Here is a 27,406-nt window from a genome sequence, read left to right on the forward strand (position 1 = left end):
TGAAGGAAGGTTTCATTGAGGACGAAGGCATCCACGCGGTGCTGACGTAGGGTGTGGAGGAAGAGGAGTTTGTGGGTGGGCAGGGAGCGAACGTTGTGGTACAGGATACGGTACGGTTGTTGTACCATGGGAGTGGAGAGTTAGACGAGGGTGGTGAGGGGGGTGAAGGTGAAGTGGGCCTGGTTGTGGGAGTAAGTGGCATAGGTGGTAAGATGGAAGATGGAACGGGCAGCAAGGGCGATTTGGGAAAGAGTGTGGGAGCGCTGGAAGGGGTGGATGTTTTGGAGCACAATGGTGGTGAAACGGATGATGTCCTCAGCAGTAGGGGGAGGGCGGAGCGAGTTGTTGGGGTGGATGGGGTCATCAACAGGACGGACAGGGACGGTGAGCTCAGGGGTTACTGGTGGAGGTTTCGCTTTACACTTCGAGGAGTAGGTAGGATGAGGTTCATTACAAGTGTTGCAGGAGGGGGGAGAGGTGAGGTTGGGGCAATGCTTGAGGAAGTGGGAAGCTTTGCAGTGGGGACAAGTAGGGGGGTTCTTGCAGGCAGAGGTAACGTGGTCGTTGTAGGTGAGACAGCGTTGGCAGCGGTAGGACTGGACTGGGGAACGGGAGGGGTCCACCTTATGGCGCTGATTGTAGATGAGGGCTCCCTCGGTGAGGAGGCGGTCAATGGAGGAGGAGGATTCAGTGAATATCCGCATGAGAAAAGTCGGCCCGGCATCATTGAAGATGCGACGGGCCGAGCGGATTTCGATGTCGGGCCGGGAGTTGAGTTCCGCCAACACCTCAGCCTCCGTGATCACGGGGCTAAGCTTCGTGATCACAGTGGTGAAGGTCGGCGGACGTCGGGGAGGTTGAGGCTGATGGGGAGAGGACGGGGTGTGGTAGGGGGTGAGGGTTGCACGTTGGCCAAATTGGATACGAGGGATGCGGGAGAGGAGGTCGGTGTGGAAGGAAGCATTGGGGGATTTTATGAGGACCGAGTCCTTGCGAGGAATCAGTTGGGAGATGGGAGCATTGGGGCAGTATTTCCGGATGGCGAGAGTGAGGGAGCGGGCATCAAGGAATTGAGGGTCAGGATTGGAGAGGACAAAGGTGTGGGTGGCAGGTGTGGCGGGGGCGGGGGTCGGGGCCGCGTCCATGGGAGTGGGTGGGTCACGGGGATTGGGAGTTTTTTTGGAGGAGACTTCGGGGGAAGGGTCAGCATTCGGGCGCTTGGAAGGTTTCGTGGACACCACTGGGTGGGGAGGGGGCAGGGGGACGGGTTGCAGGGGGAGATGGCGGGGGGCAGGACCACCCTGAGCAGCGGAAGACGCAGACGGTGGGGGCGTGGGTGTCACTGAGACTGTGAAACGTCGAGCAGAGATCCGTGCTGGCTTGGAGCCTGTCGGAGGCGGTGCGGGGAGCGGCGGAAAGTTAGTAGCTGTCGATGGGGCGACAGTGATAGGGGAAGAGGAGTTGGGGGTGGGTACAGCCGAAAGTGGCGCAGGGGTGGGGTGGACAGGGAGAGAAGGAAGGACGGGAAGTGGGGTGGAGGATGAGCTCCATGTGATGGTGGTTGGAGCAGCGGAGGGAGAGGTGAAAATGATAGTGGTAGTGGTGGTGGGTTGGGACATGGTGGCGGCGCGCGAGAAGGGCGGCGGCGGCGGCGACCAGACGGCGGCGGCGGTGACCAGGCGGCGGCGGCGGCGGCGGCAGGCGGCGAGCACCGGCAGGCGGCGACCAGGCGGCGGCGGCGGCAAGGACCGGCAGGCGGCGAACAAACGGCGGCGGCGGCGAGGACCGGCAGGCGGCAACCAAACGACGGCGGCGGCGGCGGCGGCGGCGGCGAGCACCGGCAGGCGGCGACCAGGCGGCGGCGGCGGCGAGCAGTACTGACGACGAGCAGACTGCAAGGCAAGGGTGGGGATCTTCCACGTCGAGGGTGCACCCTGAGAGTAGCCCAGGCAGTGAAACTCTTCGACGAAGAAGTGAGGGAATCCAACCCTCGAATGTGATAGCAAGTCATTCTGGGCTTCCTTTTTAGCAAGATAATCCCGGCCGCACGAGGCGAGAATTTTTACTGCTAGGCGTCGTGCTTGGCAAATCCTGTCTTGACCAGGAAGGTCGCCGGGTCTCCACCAAATTGAAAATGATTCGAGTATTATGAGAACGTCTCTTCAACCTGTCTGAGATTTTGACGATCTAACACGTCAATTGGAGAGAATGTGGCACGATATCCCTCAGGAGGACATTCAATAACTCCAGTAAAGAATTCTCAGGTTTCAAGCCGCGTCAGGTGGTTTACTGCCCACGAGCTTTCGGCAGAGGTCTCCTCTGTCATTGTCAAGTGGATGACTGTTGAGTGGTTGTCATTATCGTGCAGCTGACTACTGTGTGGGATCCGGTGTTCAGGGAGTTGAAGCGGGCCCGGCGGTCGCCCGGCCGAAACATTACCATATATGGTGCGGGACCGAGCAGCAGTGACGTCACGAGCGACGGCGCGGCTGTATAAGCACGGGAATGACAACCACACGACAGTCATCCACTTGCCAATGGCAGGGGAGGTCTCTGCCGAAAGCTCGTGGGCAGTAAACCACTTGACGACGCTTGAAACCCGAGAATGTTTTACTAACGGATATCGCCATGAAAGCGTGCATTCGTACATCCAGTAACTCTGTCAATCAATGCCAAGCCAAATAACTGCTTGTTTAAGGGACAAAGATGGGAGAGCGTATTATTGACCTGCTCAATTTGTGAAGCTCTCTCACTTGAAAAAATCAACTAATTTTTCCGAAATTGTAGTAGTTTGTTTGGCAGTAGATGTTAATCAACTTTACCGATTTCCGTCGCACTCGGATAATTCCTTTGTGCCGGCTGGAGTGGCCGAGCGGTTCTAGGCGCTACAGTCTGGAACCGTGCGACCGCTACGGTCGCAGGTTCGAATCCTGCCTCGGGGGGCATGGATGTGTGTGATATCCTTAGGTTAGTTAGGTTTAAGTAGTTCTAAGTTCTATAGGACTGATGACCTCAGCAGTTAAGTCGCATAGTGCTCATAGCCATTTGAACCAATTCCTTTGTGGCGAATCTTTTTTTTTCCTGTTTGTTGTTCCTTCCTCTCTTAAAGTGTGTTATTGCAGATGAAAGGATTTTATAAGGTGATATAAGAAAGGTAGTGTTCCTATTAAGAGGCGGTCAAGTGGTTAAAATTAACAACAACGCGCGACTGATTAACTATCTTATTTAATACTTTCAACTAAATTTTCCTGCATTTTATGGGGAACAATCCAGAATGACATTAACCACAGTAAAAATGGTATAGCAACAATAGTGACAACTGCGTATGGGAACTTAAGGGATGAAATACACAGCATACATACTTCGGTCATTCTAAACTGCTGAGTATAATGCATTTGCATACAATAATCAAGCTGTATTTCAATCGGAACCGGGAGCCTTTTGGGTACTAAGGACATGCTCGGAGCTTTTAATACATGTTTACTTGTAAATGAGCTCAATTCTCCAACTCAATTAATTCCTCTTACCGTTATTTAAATTTGTGATCAATAATGTCTGTCAAATATAGGTCGAAATACGTGGTGAAAGCTTACAAAATGCCATAAAAGATAGAATCTAATCCACTTGTGGAGAAACAATATAAAGAGTTTCTAAATAACCTCACTCTAGGCCTCCTTAGGATATACTGGCTACTGCAGCACGGATGGCTAGTGAGTTGGGCGGAATAACAGCTTTATCCGTTGTGGGAATTGCACGCCATTACCTTTTGCACTGTAGAGGATAGCGTCGCCTCCCGCAGGGTTGCGGATCCAGCGCTTCGGTCGTCTTATTTGTCAGCACTCTGCGCTTTGCCGGTACCGCAGATCTCCGGCGCCTGCCCGCTTAATCGCACCGCTCCGTCACTGTTCCACGACTACGAAGCACTCCCTGCTGCGGGTTGAAACTGCTAAGCACCCTCGTTTGTCAGGTCCTGGAGTCCCCTTGCGTGTAACTCGTGAAAGTTCCTGCCTGCGCACATATCAATGGACGTCCGTTTCGGAACTGTACTACCTACGGTCGTTACAGCTCACGAATTGCTTCTGAGAGATGGGTTAATTATTAGACTTAGTGTCTCTCTCTCTCTCTCTCTCTCTCTCTCTATCTGCCTCTGTCCCTCTCCAACTACCTTGCCCCTATTCAAAGTCTTCTTATTAACGTTAGGAAGCGTGCAAGGCGGGGGTGTAGGCTTTCCGCCGTGCTCTTGAAGATGCAGTGACGGAAATCAGAGAATGTTGTAGATGTGGAATTAAAATTCAGGGTGAAAGGATATCAGTCGTAATACTCGCTAATGACATCTCTATCAATGACAGAAATCAGAAAAAGTTACAAAAGTTGGGTTACAATTGAAGATGAAAGAATATCAAAGATAAAATTCGCTGAAGACATCTGCATGCTCAGTGAAACTGAGGAAGAACTGCGGGACCTGCGGTATGGAATGAACAGCTTTATGAGAACAATCTACGGACTCAGACCAAAACCGACGATAGACGAAAGAAATTCGGGGTAACAGAAATGAAATGAGGGATAAATTTAACATCAAAATTTTAGATCACGAAGTAGAGGAGGTGAAGGAATTTCACAACCTTGGAGAAAAATGGCAAATGAAGAACGAAGTGAAGAGAGTAATAAAAAAGAAGACTAGCGTAAGTGAAAGGGGCGTTCTTGACCAAAAGAAGTCTGCTAGTATGAAACATAGGCCTTAATTTGAGGAAGAAATTTCTGAGGATGTACATATGGAACACAGCATTGTATGGTAGTTAATCATGGAACGAGGTAAAGGCGGAAAAGGATTGAGGTGGTTAATCATGGAATGGGGGAAAATCGGAATAGAAGAGAATTGTAGCATTTGAGATGTGCTGATACAGAAGAATGTTGAAAATTAGGTTAAGTGATAAAAAAAGAAGAGGTTCTCTGCAGAACAGGGGAAGAGAGAAACATGTGGAAAACATTGATAAGTGGAAGGTCCAGGACATACGTTAACACTTAAAGAGATAATTTGCACGACAAATTATGAAGCTCCAGACAGTAAAAATTGTAGGGCAGCTTACGGACTGAAATATATCCAACAAATATTTAACGACGATGGGTGCATGTACCATTTTGAGATGAAGTGGTAGGCCAAGGAGACTAATTCGTGTCGGACCGCATCAAGGAGACTGACTACTTAAAATAAAGCCTTCATATATCTCACTGTTCCCCTCTTTTCTGCTGCTGTGAGGTACTCATTACAGCAAGAAATCAGTAACAAATGTTCGACAATATGCTATGAATTTTATTTAAATTATGAGCGCGATTCTTTACTTGATCAAGTCTATCCGTGTTTCAGTAGTTAAGAAATCATCATTTCAGTTCTTTTTCTGTAATTCCTACTCTATTTACTAAAATAACAACAGTCCTATGTAATAGAAAAAAAACTTACGAAATACGGTACGTTTACACTGCTAACGATAATTTTCTTTTGTGGCAACTATTTCGAACCATAAACTGTTGGAGTAAACGTTAGCAAACAAGTCACTACAGATCTTTCAGATACAGTGCAGTGTGTTTAGATACAACAAGTTCACCTTTCATCAGAAGTATTGTTGTGGTCTTCAGTCTAGAGACTGGTTTGATGCAGATCTCCATGCTACTCTATCCTGTGCAAGCTTCTTCATCTCCCAGTACCTACTGCTACCTACATCCTTCTGATTCTGTTTAGTGTATTCATCTCTTGGTCTCCCTCTACAATATCTACCCCCCACGCTGCCCTCCCATTACTAAATTGGTGATCCCTTGATGCCCCAGAATATGTCCTACCAACCGATCTCTTCTTCTAGCCAAGTTGTGCCACAAACTCCTCTTCTCCCCAATTCTGCCCACCTAATATTGAGCATTCTTCTGTAGCACCACATCCAAGCTTCTATTCTCTACTTGTCCAAACTATTTATCGTCTACGTTTCACTTCCATACATGGCTACACTCCATCCAAATACTTTCAGGAACGACTTCTTAACATTTAAATCTATACTCGATGTTAACAAATGTCTCTTCTTCAGAAACGCTATCCTTGCCATTGCCAGTCTACATTTTCTATCCTCTCTACTTCGACCATCATCAGTTATTTTGCTCCCCAAATAGCGAAACTCCTTTACTATTTTAAGAGTTTCATTTCCTAATCTAATTCCCTCAGCATCACCCGACTTAATTCGACTACATTCCAGTATTCTCGTTTTGCTTTTGTTGATGTTCATCTTATATCCTCCGTTCAAGACACTGTCCATTCCGTTCAAGTGCTCTTCCAAGTCCTTTGCCGTCTCTGACAGAATAACAATGTCATCGGCGAGCATCAAAGTTTTTATTTATTCTCCATGAATATTAATACCTACTCCGATTTTTTCTTTTGTTTCCTTTAATGCTTGATCAATACACACATTGAATATCATCGGGGAGAGGCTACAACCCTGTCTCACTCCCTTCCCAACCACTGCTTCCCTTTCATATCCCTCGAATCTTATAACCGTAATCTGGTTTCTGTACAAATTGTAAATAGCCTTTCAGTCCCTGTATTTTACCCGTGCCACCCTTAGAATTTGAGAGTATTCCAGCCAACGTTGTCAAAAGCTTTCTCTAAGTCTACAAATACTAGCAACGTAGGCTTGCCTTTCCTTAATCTATTCTCTAAGATATGTCGTAGGGTCAGTACTGCCTCATGTGCTCCAACATTTCTATGGAATCCAAACTGATCTTCCCCGGGGTTAGCTTCCACCGGTTTTTCCATTCGTCTGTAAAGAATTCGTGTTAGTATTTTGCGTCCGTAGCTTATTAAACTGATAGTTCGGTAATTTTCATATCTGTCAACGCCTGATTTCTTTGGGATTCAAATTCTTATACTCTTTAGTAAGTCTGAGGGAATTTCGCCTGTCTCATACATCTTGCTCACTGGGTTGTAGAGGTTTGTCAGGCCTGGCTCTCCCAAGGCTACCAGTAGTTCTAATGGAATGTTATCTACTCCCGGGGCCTTGTTTCGACTTAGGTCTTTCAGTGCTCTGTCAAACTCTTCACGCAGTATCATATCTCCCATTTCATTTTCTTCTATCTCCTCTTCCATTTCCATAATATTTTCCTCGGGAACATCGCCATTGTATAGACTCTCTATATACTCCTTCCGCCTTTCTGCATTCCCTTCTTTGCTTAGAAGTGAGTTTCCATCTGAGCTCTTGATATTCATGCAAGTGGTTCTTTTTTGTCCAGAGGTCTCTTTAATTTTCCTGTAGGCTGTATCTATCTTGCACCTGGTGAGACAAGCCTCTACATCCTTACATTTGTCCCCTAGCCAACCCTGCTTAGTCATTTTGCACTTCTTGTCGATCTCATTTTTGAGACGTTTGTATTCCTTTTTGCCTGCTTCATTTACTGCATCTTTATATTTTCTCCCTTCAGCAATTAAATTCAATATCTCTTCTGTTACCCAAGGATTTCTATAAGGCCTCGTCTTTTTACCTACTTGATCATCTGCTGCTATCACTATTTCATCTGTCAAAGCTACCCAGTCTTCTTCTACTGTATTTCTTTCCCCCATTCTTGTCAATCGTTCCCTAATGCCCTCCCTGAAACTCTCTACAACCTCTGGTTCATTCACTTTATCACTTAACATCTCCTTAAATTCCCACCTTTTTTCAGTTTCGTCAGTTTTAATCTACAGTTCATAACCAATAGATTGTGGTCAGAGTCAACATCTGCCCCTGGATATGTCTTACAATTTAAATCCTCTTTACTAAATCTCTGTCTAATCACTATATAATCTATTTGACACCTTCCTGTATCTCCAGGCTTCTTCCATGTATACAACCTTCTTTTACGATTCTTGAACCACGTGTTAGCTATGATTAAATTATGTTGTGTGCAAAATTCTACCAGACGGCATCCTCTCTCTTTCCTTAACCCCATTCCTTATTCACCTACTACGTTTCCTTCTCTTCCTTTTCCTACTATCGAATTCCAGTCACCCAGAAGTAAAACGTCAATTTCTGAATATCAAGCCGTCCCTCATTAAGAAAATGTGGGCAATCAGCTGAGCTATATCCTAAATCTCACGACAGTGACTGACGCCTCCACGTTTTTACAGTCATCCGTCCTTCATAGTCAGTGTATTCACACCAGCTTGTACGCCTTCCATTCTCTCTCATTGTCTTTGACGGCATAAACACACCCTTAACTGTATACGGACTTCGCCCTTTGTGAGCTGAACAGTAGCACGTGCGACATAAGATAAGTATTTTGTTCTGAAAGCTGCCCAGTGATGTCAAAATGAGAAATACATACGAATAGCTACTAAATGGCCAAGAGATTTAACGGCTAGCGATGCTCCAAATTATTAATTCAATATCCTAAAGAAAGAGAAGGATGAAAAGTTTTTGAAACAGTGCCCATCACACACAGTGCCGTTAGCACCTTTTTCCCAGTGTGTTGCACCTTTCACAGACGGCGGAAAACTACGGCTGCGCAACCCTGCGATCATCATATAATTTTTGCATGCGTAATCGACAAGCGAGAGAAACCGGTGACAACTTTGTCGCTGTCAAACTAAGCAGTGAATCTGAGAGTATATAATGAAGGCAAATGTACATCATCAAAAACTAAGTAACTCGGTCTGCCTCTGCAAATAAAGTACCTAATCCTTATACAGCATGAAAACTGAAACCAATGGGCTGTCCCATACTGTGTAACGTTACTAATGAAACGTCACTCCACCGCACGCGTCAGTTGGCCAGTTCTCTTGCACTACGCATGCAGTGAAATAAAAGCTTATTCGCTCTTGTAACTGCAGCTGATGTTATATTCCGCTCATGGGGCTAATCCACCTGAAATAAGAAATGTCGCAACAGTGCGTTAATTCCTCACAGAGTCAAGGTCGTTCTGCCATCAGTGTGTGAAGATGTGGAAGACGTAGCAACAAGTGTAAAGGGCAGATCCTCTGAGCAAAGTGGCAGCGATGTGCTATATGGTTTCACGAAATATTTGTGGATGCAAAAGTACCAAAAAATGTGGTACAACCGGTAAATGCTTTTGATTTTATCACTGAAATACGCCGGGTGGAATAGCCTCTTGACTGGGTAGAATAGCCCACCATAAATATATACTGTGATTTCTGACTTCTTCAGATGTTTGTTTTATACTCTGTTCGTGTCAAGGAATATCGACATTTCGCATAGTGGACTGTATTCACAATAAACATAACACAATTGTGTCTCATTGACAGATTCTTAAAAATCTTTCATATCATATTATATAGGGCTTACAGAGCAGAGTACCCCCACTGTATCCTAAGTGGCACTTACACCAGTAGCTCGTACATCTTGTAGAGACGATGTACCTTGCCCCTGAAGCTGTAACTTTTTCTTAGCATCTTCAGAATGTTTCGTTAGTTGTAGTCAAAACACAAGATCCAACACCACAAAGACTGAATCGAAATGATAATTCTTCTGCTCAATAACACGAAGAACATGTTCGCATGGATACATCAAGTATCCGGGAGAATATGGAAATGATTACAAGGAAACTTCTCAAGACGCTTCATCCACCATAGGATTGCTGTCAGCATTAGTTGTAATCAACATTGAAACTGAGCTGAGACAATGAGTCAGTGAACTCCCATAGTTTTTATGCAGCTTTGCCACTTCAGCGCCGCCAAGCCGCTAGCATGTATAAACGCACTGTGAAACGATTGTGAGTTCTGTATACGGAGTGGAGAATCACATTCAGAATAAAAATTGTAATAAAAGAGCCGTGGGAATCCTTTGCCATCCCCTGAAGAGTCTACATTTATTTTATGCTTAGTTAATTGTTTAATGTACAGTGCAACAATGCACTTATACCAGTAATTAGTCTGTTAAAGGCAACTTATGGAATAACTGAGTTTGCTATTGTATTCTGCTCTATATAACAAGTTTGTTAATATTCTAGGAATATTTTGTTTTCAATAATTACTAAGAATTGATCTACAATTGGTATGCTGATGGGTCTGTTAATTACATTTATCAGAAACCTCAGTGATCTACGTGAAAAGTTGTATTTTGCTGCTTACGAATTTATTTTCGACAATTCGGCTGACTATTTTTCATGAACATACTATTTGGAATGGATACACGTAGCAGTAATACTTTTCGTTCTTTCTTTTCACTCTGCTTGATTAAAATGTACTGGAAACTTGTAAATTACTTCAGAATTCTTTATAAAATTATATCCACATCCACACAGAATTGTAAACCGTTATTTTAGTAATTTTTCAGTGTATGTGAATTAATTTTGTTACACACTTTTAACTGTCATTTCTTAAAATTTGTAAATTCTGGTTGTCAATGTTTGTTGTAAATCCTATTAATACCAGCGGTTTGCATACAGCAGGGAGGCAGTTCATTAAAAACCATCAACAGCAACATATATACATATATTTATCCTTGTTCCACACATCATGAATATGACATTTTGTAATAATGTGGAACATGTCACTTTAACATAAGTTTTCTTTAGACAAAATAATTATTATTTATTTTTATTTCCTTATTTTTTTTCTTTTTTACAGTTACTACTTCTTATTTAAGAGTTCATCTATTGAGTGGAAGGTGTTGCCATCCAGATATTCTTTTAGGTTGCTTTTAGATACTTGTTGGCTAGCTGTTAGTCTTTTATTGCTATTTGGCAAATGAACAAATATTTTTGTGGCAGCAAAATTCGCCACTTTCTGTCCCAAAGTGAGATTTAATCCAGAATAGTGAAGATCATTTTTTCTTATAGTGTTGTAGCTATGCACTTCACTGTTATTTTTGAACTGGGATGGGCTATTAACAACAAGTTTCATAAGTGAATACGTGTATTGTGAAGAGACTGTGAATATCCCGAGTTCTTTAAATAAATGTCTGCAAGGTGATCATGGATGGGCTCCAGTTATTATTCTCCTTACATGCATTTGAGCAATGACTGCTTTCTCCCTTAATGACGAATTGCCCTTAAATATGATGCCATATAAAAGCAGTGAATGAAAATAGGAATACATAGTAGGCTAATATTCTGATGTGTTTATCACCATAATTTGTAGTAACCCTAATAGCATAAGTAGCTGAGCCTAACTGTTTCAGGAGATCATCGATGTGTTTTTCCAATTCAATTTTTCATCAATGCACACACCCAGAAATTTTGAGTATTCTGCTTAGCAACAAACGTCTGTTCATTGTCTATATTTATCAATGGTGTTATTCTATTTACTGTACAGAACTGTATAAACTGTGTTTTCTCAAAATTTAATGAGAGTCCATTTGCAGAGAACCACTTAATAATTTTCTGAGCAACATTATTTACAATTTCTTCATCTGATTCTTGTTTGCTGGGTGTGTTTACTATACTTGTATCATCAGCAAAAGGAACTAGCTTGGCAAGTCTTTAAGATATATTAAGACCAATAAGGGATCCAAGACTGAACCCTATGGGCCACCATTCTTGATACCTCCCCAGTTAGAAGACTCAGATAATTCTTGCAGGCTATCTGTACTGTTAATTTCAACCTGATGCATTTGGTTTTTGCAGTAATGTATGAATTAAACCATTTGTGCACTGAACCACTCATACCACAATAATTAAGCTTATCTGGAAGAATTTCATGATTGACACATTCAAAAGCCTTTGAGAGATCATAAAATATCCCAATGGGTGACATTCAGCCACTCAATGCATTTAATATTCGATCAAAGAAAGCACATATAGTATTTTCTGTTGAAAGCCTTTCTGAAAACCAAATTAACATTTTTAGTGCTTAAATTTTACAAATATGTGATTCCACAATTGAATACATTACTTTTTTAAGAATTTTGGATAAATCTGTCAGAAGTGAGATTGGGCGGTAGTTGTTAGCAACAGATCTATCCCCTTTTTTATGCAATTGTTTATCAATAGCATATTTCAGTCTGTCTGGAAAAATGCCCTGTTTCAGTGAGCTACTACATATGTGGATAAGAGCCCTATTTATTTGTTGGGAACAAGCTTTTAGTACAATGTTGGAAATGCCATCAATTCCATGTGAGCTCTTACTTTTGAGTGAATTTATTATTTTCCTATTTCAGTAGGAGAGGAGGGTTGAATTTCAGCTTTATCAAGTGGCATAGATACTGCCTCTTCCACATAATGCCTTGCATTTTCTAATGAATATCTGGAATACAACACTTGAAAAATATTATTAAAAAAGTTTTCTACTTCTGACTTCTTGTTAACAAACTTTTCATTGTGTATGATAGAAAAACAGTCTTCCTGTGCTTCCAGTTGGCCTGTTTCCCTTTTAACAGTATTTCAAATTGTTTTAATTTTATTATCAGATACACTAATCTCAGACGTAATGCACATACTTCTGGATATTTTAATAATTTCTCTTAATACAGTGTAGTAGTTCTTACAGTGTTTCACTGTTATGGGATCATTACTCCTCCTACCTATAAGACACATTTCCCTTTTCTGTTTATGATATATTTTTATCCCTTTAGAAAGTCATGGCTTTTTACATGGTGTCTTACAATTATATTTCACTGTTTCCTTAGGGAAATTGTTTTCAAATATACTCACAAAGGTATCATGAAATATGTTAAATTTTAAATTAGCATCATGTTCCCTGTACATCTCATCCCAGTGTAACTGTTGCAAGCTTTCCTTAACATTTTAAATTGTTAAATCGTTAATTGAATGCATTAATTTGGAGGACTGTATTGAAATTCTATATGGAGCTATATCATACACTGTAACTAACGGTGCATCATGATCAGATGGACCATTCTTAACAGGAAACGTCTTTACTTGATTAAATTTATCTTGGTCTGTGAAAACATTATTTATCAGTGTGCTGCTTTCCTGTACCACCCAAGTAGGAAAATCAATAACTGATATCAAATCGAAAGAACCAGTACTTCAAGGTCAAGTTTTATAATGGACTCTTTCAGAAAATCTACACTGAAATCCCCACGTATAATAAATTGCTTTGCTCTGTGTGACAGATAGCACAACAAAGAATCCACATTTTTCAAAAATAGTTGAAAATTTCCCAATGGGGACCTATCCATGGCTACATTTACAAAAGTGCCATTCAGTAGCTTAAGCTCACTTACACATGGTTCTGTATGTTGCTCTATCTAAAACTTTTAGGTACCAAATTTTTCACACTATGACAGATTTTTAACATATATAGCAACATCTCCTCTCTCCATTGTGTCTCTACTTACATGTGCTGAAAACTTATGTCCACCTACATTTACCATTTCCATACCTGTGAGTACATGATGTTCAGGCAGGCATAGTACATGTATTGCACCCTCAGTTTCTGAATCTTCTAAACTAACAAGAACCTCATCTACCTCGCTTTTTAATCCCCTAATATTCTGATGCAATATACTAACACTATTTTTCACTGTGCTTTTATGCGAATCTTGTGACATACTGACTTTATTTATCACTGTACTGTCATGAGACTCTTGTGATGTTTTAACGTCTCTAGTACCGCCCATCTGAATGTCTCATTAAGCTTAATTTCAATCAATGTAGGATGATTGGACACTGATCTTAGCCTAAAAAAGTACTCGCATGAGATTCAGTACCCCACCTTAAGGATTTTGCTATCATCCCAGCTAGTTATCCTTCCCTTTCCTATTGAGATGCCAGCCATTTCTTGTGAAGTCCCACCTACCAATACCATCAACAGGAACCAAACCTATGCCTGACAAACTAGCTGCCTGAAGCAGCTGATCTACCTCCATATTGACCCTCCTGACTGAGCTGTTGAATTGAGGCCAATAATAATGCACGAAAGCAGGAATCAAGCCAACATTTGTATGGTTAGTTGCCGATGCTATTTTTACCAGTTGACATTCAATATTGTAGCTCTGATTCTTATCAATACCGTCTCCCACTCCACTCATTACTACAACATGACCCTGCTTTGTTCAAAAATGGTTCAAATGGCTCTGAGCACTATGGGACTTAACATCTGTGGTCACCAGTCCCCTAGAACTTAGAACTACTTAAACTTAACTAACCTAAGGACATCACACACATCCATGCCCGAGGCAGGATTCGAACCTGCGATCGTAGCAGTCGCGCGGTTCCGGACCCCTGCTTTGTAAACCCCTTCATAATGATCCTACATTCTCTATCATTTGGCTAAGACATGCACTGGGCTTCAAAATACTTGTGACCTGCTACCTGTCAGCTAATTTTTCCTGCACGATCTGGCCCAGTCCTCTTCCATAGCTACTGCCTAACAACAGAACTTTCCTCCTACTTACTACTTTTTTGCAACAGTTCGATTGCTAGTGAAAGTCTGTTGTGTGTTGGCTTCACTTACCTCTTTCGAGCCTCTTTCTAAGTTGACTGAGCTAGCAAGGCAAATCTATTGTTTGTGCCAATGATGAAACAGTCAGATACTGTTTTCCTTCTGTGGCCCCTGTTCTTTGTTACCATTTCCGACATCTCTTCACCCTTCTCCCTCCTTAACCTTATCAGTTCCTACGTAGCACTCTCCTGTTCAGCCTGAAGGGCTCTAAATTTCCCTTCCTGTTCCGCTATTTTCCTATCCTTTGGACATAATCGGCAATATCATGGAAGAAATGTAGAAATTTGTGTACATATCTTTCGCCACCGAATATCTTCCGTGAGAGAAAAGCAATATGTTGGAAAATCTGTACAGGAATGATTTTGTACATTAAATGATTAGTTTTGCATTATCGCATCACAGCAGAAGGGCTCACGTGTATTTGCAGCAAAGCTAAACGTCAAGAAAGAGATCTACAAATTAAGTAAATTTCACAAATGTTTTTGGTACCAACATTTCATCTTTAAGTTAATGAACTGTTTCGCTTATTTTCAGTTCAATCAATTTGTCGAGATATCTGCACCTCATCTGGTGCAAGCCCATTTTTAAAATTCCTGAGGTTCACATTGTAATTGTGGCCGCGACTCTTGGTGTAAGACTTGACATTAACTTTCTACATTTTGTAGTCTGGAGATATTTTATTCATCACCAATCCACATTATACACATGCCACACGATGCTGACTTCTTCGCTTTCAGCAATTCAATTTGAAGATGGACTTCTATTTTGGTGCTTTTTCTGGCACTGTAAACTGCAGCAGTAATCAAATACTTAATCAGTTAATTTAAAAATTATTTATCATGAGAAAAGAGAACGATGAAGTGAAATGCACATTTTGAAACCTGGGAGCCTAGATAAATGCAATAGGAGCACTTGAAGCATAGAAACGTGTTTTATGAGAAAAAGCAGCACCTAATCTCCAAGAAAGTAAAAAACGTACTGTTTTGCAAGTACTTAAATGAGCCTGAAATCCACAAACAAACTCTGAAACGAACTAAAAGCAGCACAATGCATTACAATGTTAGTGCCAAGGAAGCTTAATCAGTTCTTAGGAACTTAAAGAAATCAGGTTGCAATTCATTTCTCGTCCCAAAGAAATTTAAAGGACATGGTTACGACTCTGCCACTGTGAACCGTACATATCAGATTATACTCAGATTTTATTATAGCATATATTTAATTACATCTTCCTTTTCGTATTGGAAGAAACTGTCGTATCTAGTGACATGAGAAATACGCAAGTAGGGGTGGTAGTATGGTATTCTGCCTTACAGCAGGTCTTGTCATGGGTTAAGCCTCTTCCACTTTTGTCAGTCCATAGCCAGTCTTTTCATTCCTGAATATTTGTCCCCTTTGATATTGTCCAGCATTTCATATCTTCTTTTTCCTCTTCCCCATTTTCCCTCCACCATTCGTTCCTGCGCTTCCTTCAATAAACAGTCCCTCCTCAAACAATATCCAATTCAGTTCCGTTTTCTGTTTCTGATAACATTCAGCATGTTTCTGTTTTCTCTAACTCTTCATAATACTTCTTCATTCCTTACTCTGCGTTTCCATTCCACTTTTTCTATTCTTCTCCATATCCACGCCTCCAGTGCTTCCAATCTTCTTTCATCTTCCTTCCTCAATGTACAGGTCTCCGTACCATACAGTGTAACGCTCCAGATGTAACATTTAGCAAGTCTTTTCTTCAGATCATTGTTTAGTGGTCCACAAAGTAATTTCTGTTTCCTCTTGAATCCTTATTTTGCCGTTGCAATTCTTTTCTTAATTTCTGTTGAGCAATGCCTATCACAATTATTTCACTTCCTAAGTAACTGAAGTTATTCACGTGCTCTATTTCCTCTCCCCACATGTTCATACTGCATTTTCTCCCCTTTCCTCCAGTTACCATGCTTTTCGTTTCATTCTTGTTAATCTTCATTCTACGTATATTCTTCTAATTTTGTGTTTAGATCATCTGACATTTGATCTATCTCTCTTTCAGTCGCTGCCATCACAACCATGTCGTCTGCAACTCTTATACACACCACTCTCCGACCCCCTATAATAACTCCTCTCCTTCCATCAAAGCTTTCAGTAATAATTTCCTCAAGATAGATATGGGACAGTGTTGGCGATAAACAACAACCTTGTCTTACACCTCTTCCCAGTTCAATTTCTTCACTCATCACACCACCTATTCTTACTCTTGCTTCCTGGTTCAAATATACATTTCTAATTAGCCGTCTATCCTTCCACTAACTCCAAGTTTCCTTAGGATTTCCATCAGTTTGTCCCATCCGACACAGTCAAAAACCTTCTCAAGATCAATGAACACAACATACACCTTCATTTTCTTCTCCATGCACCTATCCCCTATTACTCTCAGTATTCCAATGGCATCTCTAGTTCCCACTCCTTGCCTGAAAACAACTTGGTCATCTCCAATTACGCAATTCGGCTTTCCATATACCCTTCTGTTGAGTGTCCTCAACAAGCCTTTGGCTGCGTGCGATATCAGGCTCACTGTTCTATGCTCCTCACACTTTTTGCTGTTGTTTTTCTTTTCTATAGGTGCTAAGATACATTCTGTAAAGTTCTTTGGCCATATTCTTGTCATGTATATTTGATTACACAATTCAATCAACTCCCTTTTCCCTTCTTTCTCCAATGCCTTTAACAGTTCCGCAGGAATCTCATCAATTCCCATTGCCTTTCCGTTTTTCATCTCCTTCATATATCCTTCAATCTCACTAGTTAGTATTGCATTTTCTTTGTCATCATCTGCAACTTTATCTTCCTCTTCTGCCTCCAGTTCTTCTTCACTTGGTCGGCTGTTTGCAGCGTATAGCCATGCTATATATTCTTCCCATCTTCTCTTTAAAAATAATAATCACTCATTTGATACCATGAGATTCTTCTGCCGTTGTACGTCAGGGGCTTAGAGTGTTAACATCGTTGCGGTTGTCAAAAGGATGCCTTTTATCTTCCCTTTAGAGATTCGCGATGGTTTGTCACAGATGTGGATGAACATTAACGCCAGTTAACTGTAGATCACTTCATTCTTTCACAACACCGATATCAAAGATTAAAAGAGCAACGGAATAAAATTTTAAATAAATTGAATATCTGTACGACTTAATAAACATATTTTGCTACTGACAGGTACCCTGTGCCATCAAAATGACGGAAACGCCAAAGTAGCACTTAATGATGCTGCAAGATTTTATTCCAGTTTTATGAAGCAGCAGAGCAACGGGAGAAGACACTTTAGGTGTGGTGTAAACTGTATTCTGTCTGAGTCCACGCTCTTGGAAATAGTTCCCAAACCTTATTTCCACAGATGTCAGAAAATGACACCAGTACGAACCTACAACAATCACAGCCAGTGCGTATACGTAAACGACAAGCACAGAAGACTTGAGATGCCTTTGTCATTCTTATACTAAGGAATGAATTTGAGAGTATGCCCTGAAAGCGCATGAACAATTTCAAAAACTAAGTAAAGATGTCAATCGCTATGGTCTGTCTCTACAAGGCAGCATCAAGTCTTAGGAACTGCAAGAAAAATAAAATCGGTTGGCTCTGTAATACGTTGTAATGTTACTGATTGCATATTCCTAAATCATGTCACGCTCCACTGCGTGCATTAACTTGTCAGTACCTCTGCACTACATGGTATGTCGAATAAAGGCACATTACGCTATAGGGTAAATATAAAGGTGAGAAGTTATGCCAATGGTTCTTACCTCTCACTCGGACGATGTACCTGCACCCTGATCTTTAGCATAAGCGAAGCAATAGAGAAATTCAGTCATTATTATGACGGCCTGTTTAAAATGAGGAAGATGGTTCACGTCAATTCCATTGAAGTAGAGACAGCCAAGTCTGGAATACGTCAGAACCTTCAGCATATTGAAAAAAATTAATTTTTGCCATCATCTAGAAATACTGCAACAGCTTGTGAGCTAGTGAACAGTAGTCTTTCACTGAAAATGTGACTTACTGTGAGGTTGGATTTACAAACAATGGTCGGTAGTTATTGTGAGCTTAGGCTACTGGACAGCAGTAGGTTCCTCCCGTGAATATTTATGTAACTGTAATACTCAGCTTCAGCCAGCTGGCGATAAATACGTTTTTAAGTGCTACGCCAACCCTTTAAGTGGTGGTGGTGGTTAGTGTTTAACGTCCCGTCGACAACGAGGTCATTAGAGACGGAGCGCAAGCTCGGGTTAGGGAAGGATTGGGAAGGAAATCGGCCGTGCCCTTTCAAAGGAACCATCCCGGCATTTGCCTGAAACGATTTAGGGAAATCACGGAAAACCTAAATCTGGATGGCCGGAGACGGGATTGAACCGTCGTCCTCCCGAATGCGAGTCCAGTGTGCTAACCACTGCGCCACCTCGCTCGGTACCCTTTAAGTGATTGTATTTTGGCAGACGTCGCAGGTAAGGCGATGGAAAAGCACGAAGGGAGTTTTTGTTCTTACTTCACGCATAGGCAACCTGGGACGCAAAGCGATGCGTGTGCAGCACCTGTGTATGGTTTACAACAAAGCCATAGTTTCTGTCGTGTTTCCTCTTTGGCGAGCCATTGGGCATTATTAGGCGGTCGGTGCACTGTGTAATTACGTGTGGGTTACGGCTGAACTTATAGGCAGTGTACTAAAAGCAGTGCAATTACTTATATGTTTAGAACGAGTTTTACGTGTTTTTTAGTACCCAGCGGCTTCGATGTAACTGCCCGGGCCTTCAGTAAATTGTACGTTTGCATCTGAAGTGCGTTTCAAAACGTAGACAAGGCGATAAGAGTGGAGTAAATACCGATGTCTTTATAATTATAGAGAGTAGTGAAATAAACACCAGTGTTTCACGTATTAAAAATTAATTTTGCTATCTACGTTTCAAGTAAGTTAGCTTTTCTTGGCACCATGGTTTTCAAAGAAGTATTTAACAATTTATGACACTAACATTCTCCCTTCAGGAAAAAGTGAGAATGCTTGCAAGTGATATTTTGCTTTAGTAGTCATACAATACGATTATCAAGCATGATTCGTTTTTAGCCCAACCTTATTAATACAGCTACATTCTTTACAGTCTATCCATCGCTCTTGTATAATTAATAACACTTTGCCTACTTACCAAGTGATGTAAGGCTGTTTGTTATTCTATGATGGTGACACTTGTTCAGTAAACACATGTCAGTGCTACTGTCTACAATTATTCACGCTGCAGTCGTCTGTTTAGCTGTAGGCATGGATATACGAGAGTTACTCTATACATACCTAGTCCCATTTATGTAAATATTAGTCATTCCTTATCTCTCGCTCTTTTTCGTAATTATATGCTTTGTGAACTTTTGCACGTTTAATGAGTAGTACAATTTACTATTTACATGACATTGCATTAGCGTACACATCATGTGTGTGGTTTATTTCTTCTCGTTTTTTACTTTTGCTTAAAACAAGTGTTTTACGAATTACATAAGGTTCGTATGCATACTTCTTTTTTTATGTGACTTATTCTTTTCACACACATACTTATGTTTTTTGTTATATTCACACTCAAGCTGGGGTAGAACATTTACAGTAGTTATGTGCAGTACATCCACCTTTCTTAGATATAAAACTGATGTTTCTGCAAATATAATCTGTATAGTAGTTAACATTACTTTTGTTATTGTTATTACTTGTGTGTGTGTGTGTGTGTATATTTTTGCAGTTGGTGTCTAATTACTCAATCACACACATAATGAAGACATGTCACTCAATAACTATAATTACTTTTCAACTGCTACAACATTTCATGTTTGAATAAATATGAATGATTAATAGTCAGTGAAAGATTAACATTATTTCTAAGCTTCATTTTTGATGTTAATTTATTTCACTTTTAATTCGACTTTCACTTCTCAATTAAATTTTGCATTAAAAACTTTCATTTTGACGGGGACACGCACTCCTGCGTGTTTGGAATCAAATGTAATCTCTGGTACCATAAATATAAATAGCCACTTCAGCAAACAAAGGGCGTCTGACTGCTGAGCCATGGTCTGGTTCGAACGGAAGACTATTTCTAGATCGATTTCCTGGTATTAGCAACGAATATATATTGAGAAATGTTTATGTGATTAAATGGTTCAAATGGCTCTGAGCACTATGAGACTCAATTTCTGAGGTCATTAGTCCCCTAGAACTTAGAACTACTTAAACCTAACTAACCTAAGGACATCACACACATCCACGCCCGAGGCAGGATTCGAACCTGCGACCGCAGCGGTCTCGCGGTTCCAAACTGCAGCGCCCAGAACCGCGCGGCCACATCGGCCGGCTTATGTGATTAAAGCTGATTGATGTTACTAAACGAAGTTAAAGTTTAACTAAGTTACATAACTTGGTAATGGAAGAAATCTCATTCACAATAGGTGTAAAAATATGCCAATGTCATAGCAAATTGATGGGAAACAAATATATTGTACCAAACAGGAAAAGCAGTATTATGACTATAGTCATCAGGGGGAAAAAGGTTAAAAGTGAAGCAAAACAATTTGCGTAACCGTCTTAGAATACATCCTAAAATCTCTTATCTGTTCCTCTTGGGAACTTTTAAATTGATATTTCTCTGAAATAGGATTGACAGCTGAACGTTTGTACAATATGACAGCGAGTGCTGAATGGCACTGCTAACTACGAATGGTAGCAATAGTTCACGGAACCCTATATTAACTTTTTTGGTCTTGGTACCTTTTTCAAAGGTGCGTCATAAATTACAGAAATATTGTAAATACAAGTTTTCGCCACTGTCAAACGTCTTCCAGTTAAGCTTTACGTAGTTATGCAACCCTTTATTCATCTGAAGGATTAATTAGGTTTGATTTCCTACGTTCAAATTAAGTTATACTTCGTAAGAATGTGTATTGTTTAAGATTTGCTCATAATTTCTTTTGATGGTTTTCTTCCTTGTTGAATAAATGGGGGTTTCATTTTTTGATTCGTATCAGTAAAAACATCGTCTGCTATTCCCATCGCTTCTCTGTCCTCACGTTTTCACTGTCCGCACATGCACAATTTATTTTTATTGTCCTACAATAACTGTAGGCACAACAAGAACAACGTAGCACCTATTTTATGTGTATTTTTTTCTCTCTACAGAAATGTACTTTTATTACTCGCCGTAGATTTTGGTATTATTCCAAGCCTTAAGTGCAAAAGGCATATGCTGGTGCATTAACTTCTCCGATCGCCCATCTTACTATCTGCCCGAGTGTTAATAAAAAAGCCGTTAGCGTCACAGTCAATATCAAAAATCTCTGAGCGTTATTCGACTGAAATTGAACCATAAGCGTCAGATTTATATTTACGAAAAGTTTCGTCTTCTACTGCGAATTCAACTTAAACTAGCCATGGAAATTTGTTAACCAACGAATTTCAATAAAATTTAGGTTGACAAAAAACGTAAATGACAAACCATATGCCATAAAATAATTGGTTATTATCTCTAATGTACTATATGAGATCATACTTCAACTAGTTTCGTATCAAAATACCTTCCACAATTGCGAACCTTTTTTTCAAAACTCGATACATACAAAACTCTTCTGAGTTGAGTTTGGTGTGGTAATGGCATAATGTTGGCCTTCTACATCAACACATGAACCACGTTTTAACAAAAGCTGACTGCTGCTGTGTGTATAAACACTGCAAATCACGATATATGCATTCTTACAGTTATTGCGAAAGTCGATAAATGCAATGTAATTACTCTCTCGTATCTACCGTCTCTTTCCTCAGCAAGTAATTAAGAATAATTGTGTATACTGTTTGCCTTAAGGTATGTTAATCACTATTATAACAGTATTTACTGGGGGGGGGGGGGGGGGGGAGGGGATAGTGCTGCAACCAGACTTCATTCTTGTTGGCATATCTGCAGCTTATTTTTAGACAAGTATTCACTTGACACTCAAGTGTACGTCTGCAGAGAAATACTGCAAGCGGAAGCAGCATGGATGATGAGTTTTCTGATTCTGAAAAGGGCATACTGGTCAAAGGAAGTTCCGATGGGAGAAAATCGCATTTCAAGAAGAGCGTACATCGACCTGGACTGCAAAGCAAAAAGTGTAAAAAAGGACCTGTCATTAAATGGAATCGTGGAATTGAGGTTTCACCTTCAAAAGCTAAAGGAGTGGAAGAATGTAAGGCTGCACAACTCTGCTTTGAAGATTTTTCGCACTTTCGTCAGCACGTGACATCTTTAAATAAAATAGCTCAGGGTAAGGTAGGACTGAAGCAAGTTAGGACTGAAATAATGCTTCTGATCAAAATAGAAGCTTATATTTTAAAGACATATCAATCTATCATTCAGGACACCTCATACCGATACCTGCTCCGCTTGTAAGGTTGGTTTAATGCAAATAAAGGCATAAACATGTCTGTAGAAAAACAACGAATTACGAACTAGACACGGATTGCATAAAATTCCTGCAAAGCGATGTAATGATGTTATGAGGGAAGATAATCCTACAGTCTTTAAGATTTGCTTCAACATGCAGTAAAACCATCCTACTCCAAAACTGTCAGTCAGCGAGCTTTCCTATGCTAGACAAGTGTCGTTACACACTCTCTTCATCATGATTAATACCAATGAACAAAAAAGGGAAAACATCTTTTTCTACACCTGGTTGGAGACAGAATCTTCAAGAGGTTGCAGTCAAGTTGCTTCAACTTTGGTGGACCTCCTTTCTGACTTGGATAAAAATGAACTACCAAATAATGGCATATTCATATTCTTGCAGCAGCCAAAATAAAAAAAAATTTAAAAAACTGTTGTATCACGGCCATGCTTACAGCGTTCTTGGAAAAAGCGCAAAGTGCAATAATATTCGTCACTACTACCCTGTTCGTGGCCACAGCTATGTGTCTCGAGACCGAGTGTTTGGTGGAATTCAGAAGTGTCTGAGAAAAAGAGAAAGCATATTGTCTCCTAAAAAGTATTACGAAATTTTACAAGAGCATGTTACTCTTAAAACTCTAAACACAGACTCGACTGTTAAAAATCCAAAGGATTGCGCACAGAAAGCACTAAAAATCCAAGCTACCATTCAAAGTCAACAGGTAGTGAGTGATCTCGTACAAGAAAGCGCAGAAAATTTTTAATTTGGCAGTAGATGATACAGACTCTGGAGATCCAAAACAAGTTGACATGTCGAGACGACAGAAACTATGCCACCTAACAGTACTAACGTCTACCCTTTTACCAAAACAAAATATGGCAAACAAGGAAAAGAAGAAACATTTGTCTGCCTTACTAAAGTATTTTGAAATTCCAGATGATGAAAGGAGTTCTACAAAGTTGTCCTAGAGCAATAATGTATAAGTGTAAGTCAGAAAACTTTAAAATAACTATTGACTGTAGGATGCAATACTTTTTGTGTTATTCATTTCGTACTCATTGTGGTATCGATAATAAGGATAAAAGTAAACAAATGATTATCATTATGCCTCTATATTTCTATTATGGTTTTTATTCTCAATAAAGTCAAAAGCCATAAATTTAAAAAAATGCTGTATATAATAATATATCCAAAATACGCACTTCACAACAATGCAGGCATATAATGTACACTATAGTACATAAAAAAGTTGTGGAAAAGAATAAACGGAATTACAGAAGGTAACGCAACCGATACCAGCAATAATTATAAGCATTTATCGACTTCTGAAACAACTGGAAGAAAATCATACTAGAATGTAATGTTATAATAATTTAAATATACTTCATTACAACTCTTTATTAATGTCAATGAGATCCAGTAGCCAGTTGAAAATTCGAGTGCTTAAACTTATAATATAGGTGAAAACAGAAAAACACGTTTCATGAAGAATTGTATCTCTTGCATTTACCGATTTGTGAAGAAACGCTCTTCAATTGGGAGAGTGATCGTAACCGTACGCACGCTAGTCAACATGGGAGGACAGGAACGTACATTTAAAAACAAAGTACCTCTTATTGTGCGTGGCTATTAATGGATTTATTCAGCCTGAACAGCATCAATGGGCTTACAGCAATAATTAATTAAAGGAAATAAACGGAATACTAAATGAATGCTGTCATGAGCTTAGTGCGTTCATATTCTGGGGTGTCAGTGTTGTGATGCTGTGTAGCTGTCATGAAAAAATTGCCCTAATTATGAAAGTTGTAGTGTTCGGAAAAGGTGCGATAGCGGGGATTATTTTGTGGTTTTGTGAAGTGCTTGAGGCAAAATAACCAGACAGAAAGAGCCATTAAAGTGGAGATAGGCAGTGCTAGAGAAGGAACTGTAAAAGTTTCAGAATGGGATGTACGTCCCAGCGTTTCATGTACCCTTAACATCAAAGATTTTATTTTATTTTCGTAATAAATCCTAGAAATGACTCTTTAACTGAAATTTAGTAATGGATTGTAAATGTTATATGGATATATTACACATTTTCTTGTATAAATCGAAGAAAGATAACGAATCCATGTCTAAACCCACACACACACAATCGGACGAAGGTCAGCGTTGTGTCAATATCCATGAACCTGGGTAGTCTGATGCTAACAGTTGTATTGAATAGCCTTGGATGAACAATTCAGTTTTGGAAATGCATGAATCAGTAGTTTTTGCTATACATGATGATTCCGTGATGATATCACAAACTTTTCGGGGCGCTGGTCCGTGAACGAACGAGTCGGAAGTCACAAGCGAAAGTCATTGTGATACCTCTGACAGTGGACGTCTTCTACTGTACGCTCTTTTCTTCACATGTTTTTGGAAGAGGTAATAAACAAAACGGGTGAACATGGGCTGTAAAATGGTTTATTCTGGCCCGTATTACCTCCTCCTAAAATATGGAAAATGAAGAGCTTGCAGTACAAGAGGTCCACTGTGAGAAGTATCGTAGGTATTTTCGCTTCTAATTATCGAAGCGGTAGTTTCAGGAGCAGGATCCCTTTACTCAGGTTGATACATTTACCCTTTTCTGTCATCCCTGAAAGTTTGTATGATCATGATGGAATCGTCACATAGAGAGAATTTACTATATGAGATGTTTCCGGTAAGTGTATACGTTATGAGTATTCTATTTCATGTTATCTGAAACAAGATCCTTTATCAGATTTCGATACTGAATCTTTGATTTATGATATGAATTAAGGAGTAACTAGCTGTATGAGAATTACTGGTTAGCGCTCGAAAGCAATATTTCTTTCCTGTTCACATGGTGTTTTCACACCATTTCGACGTTGTACCAGTAACACTTCGTTGCCACTGGGTAGAGGGGACATCACTTAGCCATTATAACTGCCAGAATTCTGCTGTTCACTTATCTGACCTCGGGTCAGTATCTGAAATGCGAGTATACCGTTCTGTTATATAAGCACACGTCGATGCTGCTCTGTAAGTGCAAAACATATTAATGATGTGTTTCTCACTTTTATTGTATTATGCCGTTATTACACTGTCATTTTAATTCTTTCAGTTATCCGACGATTATCCACCGACAGTAAAAAGACAGATTTTTAATCTCTGCAGCTCGGCTAATGTGCACTCTTGAAATAACACGATGTGCTATTCTGTCTTCAGTTTCTAAATGATTTGGTTCTGGAGGGAGATATTAATTTAAATTCTATACGTCACAACTATTCTATAGCTTTATTGCAGTCATTTGGCATTTCACATAACCAAATTCCCCAGGTACAATAATTTGCAACATGAGTCGTACGAACCAGCAGCACTACTGCTTACAACAGGGACCATCAAGGAAATAACATGTTAGCTAATAGCTTAGTCTTGTTGCTATGATTGATTTTTACACCGGTTCCTGGCAAAATATTTTACACATTGTAAATGAAAAGTCACACGACACTACTGTAATACTATATGATATTTGTAATTTAGTTTTAAAAACCGGTTTTGGTACAGAGATGTGTTGCTGAGTAATTTTTGTTGGCTCAAGAATTTTAAACTGGTGCAATAAATAGTACGCAAATTAGAAATCCTGCTTCCTACAAAATACACTCCTGGAAATTGAAATAAGAACACCGTGAATTCATTGTCCCAGGAAGGGGAAACTTTATTGACACATTCCTGGGGTCAGATACATCACATGATCACACTGACAGAACCACAGGCACATAGACACAGGCAACAGAGCATGCACAATGTCGGCACTAGTACAGTGTATATCCACCTTTCGCAGCAATGCAGGTTGCTATTTTCCCATGGAGACGATCGTAGAGATGCTGGATGTAGTCCTGTGGAACGGCTTGCCATGCCATTTCCACCTGGCGCCTCAGTTTGACCAGCGTTCGTGCTGGACGTGCAGACCGCGTGAGACGACGCTTCATCCAGTCCCAAACATGCTCAATGGGGGACAGATCCGGAGATCTTGCTGGCCAGGGTAGTTGACTTACACCTTCTAGAGCACGTCGGGTGGCACGGGATACATGCGGACGTGCATTGTCCTGCTGGAACAGCAAGTTCCCTTGCCGGTCTAGGAATGGTAGAACGATGGGTTCGATGACGGTTTGGATGTACCGTGCACTATTCAGTGTCCCCTCGACGATCACCAGTGGTGTACGGCCAGTGTAGGAGATCGCTCCCCACACCATGATGCCGGGTGTTGGCCCTGTGTGCCTCGGTCGTATGCAGTCCTGATTGTGGCGCTCACCTGCACGGCGCCAAACACGCATACGACCATCATTTGCACCAAGGCAGAAGCGACTCTCATCGCTGAAGACGACACGTCTCCATTCGTCCCTCCATTCACGCCTGTCGCGACACCACTGGAGGCGGGCTGCACGATGTTGGGGCGTGAGCGGAAGACGGCCTAACGGTGTGCGGGACCGTAGCCCAGCTTCATGGAGACGGTTGCGAATGGTCCTCGCCGATACCCCAGGAGCAACAGTGTCCCTAATTTGCTGGGAAGTGGCGGTGCGGTCCCCTACGGCACTGCGTAGGATCCTACGGTCTTGGCGTGCATCCGTG

This window comes from Schistocerca piceifrons, chromosome 8 (genome assembly GCF_021461385.2).
Source record: "Schistocerca piceifrons isolate TAMUIC-IGC-003096 chromosome 8, iqSchPice1.1, whole genome shotgun sequence".
Lineage (NCBI taxonomy): Eukaryota > Metazoa > Arthropoda > Insecta > Orthoptera > Acrididae > Schistocerca > Schistocerca piceifrons.